Source organism: Terrapene carolina, unplaced genomic scaffold, assembly GCF_002925995.2.
Source record: "Terrapene carolina triunguis isolate 2854851 unplaced genomic scaffold, T_m_triunguis-2.0 Scaffold130, whole genome shotgun sequence".
NCBI classification, from domain to species: domain Eukaryota; kingdom Metazoa; phylum Chordata; order Testudines; family Emydidae; genus Terrapene; species Terrapene triunguis.
In genome coordinates, this window is record NW_020664481.1 from 22,196,267 (window position 1) to 22,204,904 (window position 8,638).

Below are 8,638 nucleotides of genomic sequence, written 5' to 3' on the forward strand. Positions count from 1 at the left end.
ACTGAAATGTGACCTGAAGCTTCCCAGTATCGTTACACTGGATGCATTTATTTATTTTTCCTACTTATTAATTTTCATAATATATGCAGCCTGTAAAAAGCCCAAACAATTCAATAAAACTTTACAATGTTGAGAAGATGCTTGTTTGAGCTTGTAAAACACCAACGTAAAAAATACTCCAAATTTGAATGCAATATACTCTGTGCTGTCTTCATTACTCTGCACTTTCAATGTAATAAAAAAAAGTGCATACAATATACTCCATGATGTCTTCATTACTCTGCATTTGTAAAATGACCAAAGCTCTTACAAACTATGACCCTGATCATATGTCCATGGAAGTTGATGGAGATTTTGCCACTGCCTTCAATGAGAGCAGGATCAGAGCCCTAAATATACAAATCAGTGGGAACCCTTCATTCCTCCACTCTAGCCTAAGTTGTTGAACAGAACAAGGGAAACTAACTAGACACAGTGTCAGGCAAGAACATATTACAAAGAACACTGAGGTGCATAGTTAGTGTCTTTCACTTTCCCACACTCCTCTCAACCCAGGTGGTTATTCCTGAGAAGATCTCTCCTTTGAGGCCAGTGATTATTAGTTTTACATTTATTTAGCCATCTGTCACCAAGATATGTGGGCACGTTACAAGGCGTAAGATCTCAACAGAGACCAAACATCAGGATCCCTTGCTCCTTGCCAGTCAAAAAGGAAAGCATGGGTTTTCATGGTCGGGAGTTTTTCAACAACTTTTTTTTTTTTTTTGGCTGAAAAATGCCTATTCATTGAAACTGAAATTGTTCACGAAACAGGGACGGTTTCAATGCATCTCCTGAGTTGACAAATTTTTGGGAAAAAAGTTTTGAAAACATCAAATTAACCCTTATTTGGTGTCTTTGCCCAGGAACAACAACTACTGGTCAGGCAGAGTTCTCATACCTGTTCTATTGGTAAGTTTATCAGAATTGGATTTTTATGGTCTTATAATTTTGTTGGATAATGTTGAGGTTTATTTTTAAGCATTTTCACAGTTGTGGGAAAGTATGAGGTGGTCATACAACAATTACTTAATGAGAGTAGATGTTGAGATTCAAAAAGATAAAGCTTTATAACCGTTAAAACTGTCAAGCTACACAAAGTAAATATCCTTAAATCAAACTGTAATAAGCTCTGCCTATCTATAAATGTCAATTATCCATGGAAATATTTCTTCATTGGTTTGTGAGTACGGTGAAATCAACATTTACTGATAAAAATCTAATCCCCAGACTAATACAAGGCAACTCACTTATTAGAAGACACTAAACAGCCATTAGATGGTAACAACTTCCATAACGTAGCTCTGATATCCAGGGTCTGAATGGAAACAGTGACCTAGGGGTGAAAGACTTAATAACCTATTACCACTCACCTGATCCTGCAAGGCCCTTTTTAAGATTACTATATTAAATCTTTGCTAAAGTGATATAGGACCATCAGCCATTAGCCATTCCCAATGAACTCCCTTGCAATAACCACATAGTTGGGTCCCTTGTGACTCTAATGACAACGCGTAGCTGGTCAGTGCGTTTTTCAACAAGTACGAAAGTTGAAACATGTTTCAATAAAGAGGAAAAGATAGCCATATCAATATAAGGAGACAATTTGTGTACAAGAAATCTTGGAATTCTAGCTTTCATGCAAGAATTTTTTGAGATAGATAGGAACGTGCTGGATTGGTTCCTGCAACAGATGTGGCTTTAGAGATGTTTTCACTAAAATCCGGGACATTGTGTGTGACAGATAGGGCAATTTCCCGCAGCATCCATGGGAGACCTTACTGAATTAAGTTTAAGTATCTTTGGAGTCCATTGTATTAAACGCAAAGGTTATGCACTATTATGGGTCTGAATGATCAAAGGACTATACTGAACAATGTGGCAGTCAAGAATGGTCTTTTATGACAATACGTATGTAGTGACTTTCCTGGGAATCATCTAGGGGGAGGTGAATGCAAATTTCCCACCTCTGCTTATGCAAAAAACTCGGCCTTTTGAAACTATGCCTCAAGGAGCAGGTGATTGTCTATTATTTCCTGTTCCGGAAAGCTGGAGATCAAAGGCCAAAGCTGTATTAAAGAAACATGTCAAGCTGCCCAGTCAGTGTGCCTGTTTTCACCTGAGGCTGTTATGACTCTGTAACCACAGAAAAAACCCTTGCTGAGGTTGGAAGGACTGACTCCTACCAGAGCCCTTGTTGGAGAGGTTGGCAGGTGTGTGTGTGTGTGTGTGTGTGTGTGTGTGTGTGTGAGAGAGAGAGAGAGAGAGAGAGAGAGAGAGATATCTGGTAAGTTTATTAGTATGCCTGTAGGTTCTTTTATTGTTTTATTATGTTTTCTCTGTAATGCTTTCACATTAAGAATAAATGTGCTTGCTTATAAAGGGCGGTGTGATAACTTATAACTGCTGGCAATCACCACTGTTCATAGTCTTTGGAGAGAAAGAAAAGCTCAGACGCTGGCCTCTTTAGGCAGTCTGGCTTGCTGGGGATATCACAGTGTAGCAGGGGAACTGTGAAGCCTGGAAAAACCCAGATCAGGAGGGAGAGAGACACAACGGGGCTCTGCCCAAGAGAGGTGACGGGTGAGGAGCCTGGAGCTGAGAGCGTGTGCCCTCATGGCATTATGGATGGAGAGTATAGATGCAGTTGCCCTGAACTGTGACACTGTGTAGGCTCGAAACAGAGGAGGGGAGTGAGAGCATAGATATAGGGTCCAATCCTACAACCTCCTTTGATGAACTGGGTATCCCTGAGCATGTAAGGTGCTGAGCTCCTCCTGTGAAATGCTGAGCCCTCACCTCTGACTGAAACACCAACCCAACTGGCACCTTTATTGGCAGTCTCAGCCCTGGTAACCTCTGGAGATTGTCCCTCCAGGTCAGAGTTGAAGCACTTTGCCAAGCTTTCTTGGAAAGCTCTCGCTGTTGTTACTGATATTGCAAGTGCTGGCATGTGCTATACCAGGGGTCGGCAACGTTTGGCACGCGGCTCGCCAGGGTAAGCACCCTAGCGGGCCGGGCCAGTTTATTTACCTGCTGACGCGGCAGGTTCGGCCGATCGCGGCCCCCACTCGCCACGGTTCACCGTCCCGGGCCAATGGGGGCAGCAGGAACCGCGGTGAGTGGGGGCCGCGATTGGCCGAACCTGCCGCGTCAGCAGGTAAATAAACTGGCCCGGCCCGCTAGGGTGCTTACCCTGGCGAGCCGCGTGCCGAACGTTGCCGACCCCTGTGCTATACATACTGTGATACACGCCCAAGTAGTTTAATTAGTCATGGTCCTTTATTTGCCTGCCAGTTTGTTAATTAATACATTTGCTAATATCTACATGTGCTCACAGAGTTTTTGATAAGCAAATTTTAGAAATCAAAAGGAATAAAATATAGGTGACAAGATCATCCACTTATTTCAATCACAAGAACAGGAACACACTAGTGTAAAATAGCAAAGCAGCACTATATGGGAAAGAACACTCCCACCACAGAGCGATAACATGAGATAATTCCAATTCCACTCTGAAATCTTCTGACACAGGTTACAGCATTACAAGTTGCTATATCCTTTGGAAATCATCACCACAGTACCCCAAGTGCATGGGAAGCCTAGGTTGTCCCCTCTTAAGATTTGGTCCTGGGTGGTACACTTGTCACTGTTGTAAAGACTACAATAGAGGTAGTACAAGCACCATGAACCGTGGTGTGAATTCATGAAGGACATTGAGCCGTTTAAAAATCTCATTACATTGGTTCAGTTGCTTCTGAGGTATAGGCTTGCACTATATTAGCAATGACTTTGCTTTTGCTGTGGGATATTCTGTTACAAAGCTACAGTAAACCCCTTTTCTCTAAGCTGATGCCTAAAGGCTTCTCTAGGGATTTAAAAGGAAATAAAAATAGGGGAGAAAGGTCCCTAGATAGACGCTGTGATTTAGAACAGTTCAATAGCTGATAACATTTCATATGAAAACCTTTTAAAAAAATGAAATCAATGCCAAATAGATTAGAAGACTGAGCTCTGGAATTGAATTAACAAATTTATTTTTTTTAAATGGGACAAAAATCAGTTGTTTTGAGAGACACTTAAAAAAACCCTTTTATTCAAAGATGTCTTGTATGAGAAACACATGTAGAATCTTTACCCTCACCTTTTTCCTATGTAGTATGTCCCTCTAACATTTTGTTTGTAGAGCTATGAAAATATTTTAAAATTATTTTATTTTCAGCAAACAATGGATGGTATGTATTTTGTAGGCTGTTCTCTCTTAACGCAATTAATTACCGGATCACATGGCTGTGACCGTCTCCCTCTTCTGGCTTACCTACAAGGCAGATAAAAGCCTGCTACAACTGCTAGCTGGTATAGATTCTCTCTTAGGGTACATCTTCACTACCCGCTGTATCGGCGGGTAGCAATCGATTTATCCGGGATCGATATATCGCGTCTCGTTAAGACGCGATATATCGATCCCCAAACGCGCTCACCGTCAACTCCGGAATTCCACCAGAGCGAGCGGCGGTAGCGCAGTCGACGGGGGAGCCGCGGCCGTCCATCCTGCGCCGTCTGGACCCCAGGTAATTCGATCCAAGATACTTCGACTTCAGCTACGCTATTCGCGTAGCTGAAGTTGCGTATCTTGGATCGATCCTCCCCCCCAGTGTAGACCAGCCCTTAGTTCCATTGTTTCTCATGTGTGAGGGGAGCTGTGTCTTTGCGGCCCACGTTCCCAATTTTCCCCCCAGATGCTGCATGAGTGCTATCTAACTAAAGATGCTGATATCTGTATGGAGGCAGCCAATGGATTTGAATGCACCTACTTATATACCAAAACCTGCTTGAATGCAATAAATAAAAATGCAATAATGCAAAACCATTTTAGGTTCCAGAGTGGTATTTCAACTACTCACACCTGAGAAAACATCAGGATGGTGTCATATTTATAAATCAATAGCTGACATTTATTTTCATAAGCCTGGTCTACACTACGACTTTAATTCGGATTTAGCAGCGTTAATCCGAATTAACCCTTCACCCGTCCACACTACAGAGCCAGTTAATTCGAATTAAAGGGCACTTAAAATCGATTTCTGTACTCCACCTCGACGAGCGGAGTAGCGCCAAAATCGATTTTGTTAATTCGAATTAGGGTTAGTGTGGCCGCACACCACCGAATTAATGTGGTTAAATTAATGGGGTAGTGTGGACACACACCACCGAATTAACGTGGTTAAAAACCGAATTAATGTGCTTAGTGTGGCCGCGCACAATCGAATTTATACAACCTATTTCCCAAATTCGAATTATCTAAATTCGGATTAATCCCGTAGTGTAGACATACCCATAGGAAAAAATAAAGAATAAAAAACTAAGACCCCAGTCTTACAACTGGATCTGTGTGGGAACAGGGGTCTGCCTGCCCAGATCCAGATGCAAGCTTAGAGCCTAGCAGAACTGTGATTGATACTGCACTTAAGATAGCCACGTGCATTTAGCTGACTGCTCTTATATGTATACAGGATCACACTTTTTAAACCAAGGGAAATAAATTCAAAAATGACAGAAAAGAAAAATTACGGTTTGGATTTTAAAAGCCACAAAGCCTGGAAATTCTAAATTACAACTCTATGAGCAGCCATAATTCATCCAGATTATATACATTAACGTCTAAAAGTTAACATCCTATAACAGAGACACAAAATAATATATATGTTAGGCCATATTTTATATAATGAGAGAGAGAGAGTGAGAACACACTATAACCTTGAATTTCTATGTGTTTAAAATAGTACCTATCTGTAATATTACATTAGCATAGCTTTTTCCTTTTAATAGCTCCACTTGATTGGCTTTACACCACCCTGAAAGAACATACTCCAAATTTCCAGGGCTTGGACTAATGATTTTGTTGTTACATTCCCTGAAAGGACAGTAGTAGTTTCTGGACTTTTGAAACAACCTGTTGATGATTAGAGTTTATGCTGACATTATGCCCATAGACTGTTATGCAAACCCTTACTCACACGAGGCATCTCATTGGCTACAACAGTTTGCAAGACTGGACTTGAAAGTTGTACTTATCCACAACAGTTACAAAAAAGGGAAACTTCTCTTTAATATGCTACATACAGCATCTGCCTCATTATTAGACAACATAGTGACACATTTAGATAGTTTCCAGAAGACTTCATAAAAACTATTCAAAAAGCAAAAGCTTGTTTCCACATTTAGAGTCGCATGATTTCACCTAAACTTGAACCAAAGCCAGGCCTGCAACGTGCAACCCAGTCTGTATTGTTTGTTTTGTTGTTTTTCACATGAATGCTCCCTTTGAGATCTTATCATTCAAATTCAGAACAGTACAGCTACTGTTGACCAGTGTCCTACAAACACAAAATCACAGGGTTTTATAGTCCATAAAATTAGCAACCAGGGGGTTATATGCTACCTATTTCTAGATGCGAATCAGGAAGTAATAACTGGCTTTTCTAAAAGCAACTTAACTTTTTCATGCAAGTGATTTGAAAGTCTTTTTAGAGAAAGGAAGAAAAATTGAGTAGGAACAAAGACTTTTCCCAGTGGACCAGACCACTAGTTTATTGAGCTCGGTACAGTGCTTCTGGCAGAAGCCAACAGATGATACTTGTGACAAAGATGAAAACCTTCCATAATGCACCTCGCCAGTTGTACAATGCAGATGGAGGAAATTTTCCTTCTTGATCTCTGCAGACAACTGACTCGTACCCTAAAGCCTGAGAGTTGAATACCCTTATAATTATGTCAGCTACAAAAGTTATTCATGGTAATTATATTGTTCTGTTCTTTTTAAAACCTAACCATGTTATTGTTCAAAGCATTTCAGATCACTTCTAAAATCCTTATAAAGACTGCTCTTCAGAGCCCAACCTTACTGGATGGCCTGATTTTTCCTGCCAGCCAACCCCATAACCTGGCTTTGCTTAACAGACCTTTGCCTCCTAACTCTGCTTCAGAAATATTCCTTGATATTTCGCTGCAGAGAGTAGATTGGACTCCAGCTCTTCTGCCTGTGCATTTTAATTAAGCTTCTTGATAAATCAGTTATTTTTTCTACCCCAATTTGTCTCTGGACCCTCAAACGTTTTTTACTTCAAATCCAGTACACAATGTGAATATGATGGAAAAGGCCTAAAGATTTAAATAAAATCAAGGACATGTATCTAATCTTGCATTTAACCATGTCAGCTATTTGCTAATTGGCTCACTTGGCTCACAAGTATATGCAGCTGTTTCCCCATATATCCCCAAGGCATTTAGTGCAAAGGGTCAAGGGATGTACCTTGTTCTCCCTTCAAAATGACAAATGTATCCGCAACAGATGTCTCTTGTATCCCCTTCCCCAAAATAATATATGTATTCTGTGTAACCTGTTATCTATAGGTCAGCATAATGACGCGGCTGAGTTGTTTGTTACTGCTTATAAAAAGGGCCGATTGCGGCCATGAAAGGTGTGTCTCTCTTCTGGCATGAACCGATAAGAGCACCCACTCAGCTGACTGATCAATAAAGAACCTGGTACCCGTCTTCTTGTCTCTCCATGCCTCCTTGGTGTAATTAGGTAAGCTCCGGGGGGAAACGGGCCCTATTTGGCTAACAAATACCTGTACCAACATATTACTCACCCTTATGTGTTCAGGTGCCGTGTTTCAATCCTGTCCCAAGAACACATGCTCATGTTCTGTATTGACTGTTGGTAGGCGAACAACAACTGTCAGTAAAAAATGGCAACATCATGTTGAAATGTTCTCAAATATGGCTCTGAAAGGTGGGTTAGCTAAGGAATAGATGGTTTGATGGCTAAAGCACAGAACTGGGCATTGTTAAAGCTTGTACTATTCCCAGCTGTACCACCAAGTCGCTGTGTGACCTTGGGAAAATCATTTAGGCCCCATTTCAGCAAAGCAGCGAAGCACGTGCTTTAAGAAATGATTAGGGATGGGATTACTCACATATTTAAAGTTAAGCACTTGCTTCAGTGCTTCACTGAAGCTGGACCAATAGCTGTGTGTGTCAGTTTTTCTGTCTGTAAAATTTGGACAATACTTTCCTAGCACATAGGGACATTGTGAGACTTAAGTCAATGAGGGTGAAATTTACCCTGGTACAGATGGTTGGAGTAAGTCCCTCCACTCCACTGAAAACCTGCATAGAGACATCTGGCTGATAAGCAGGGATCCTAGTTTTCTGTGATTAAAAAACCCAAAATTCTCCGATAAAAAAACATAAAAATCCACGATTATAATGAAATGGGCCATGGGGGCTCGAGTGGTCAGCCCCGGACGACTGGGGCTTGGGCTGTCAGCCCCAGGCAGCAGTAGTAAAAACTAAAGATTCTCTGTAAAAATGCAAATTCTGTGTTTTTCCCTGGCAAACTCATTTATAGGATCCCTGCTGACGAGTGCTTCTGCTGTGGCAAGAGTCCCTATATCGGCTTTATATATGCCATCATGAAAGGCAGAGGCGTAGCGAGCGCCCTCCGTACCCTCCGACTGGAGGGGGCCCCGCAAGGAAGGGGGCCCCTAAAAGTGGCAAAATAAATACCGCATTCCAGTTTCTGCATTGTAAC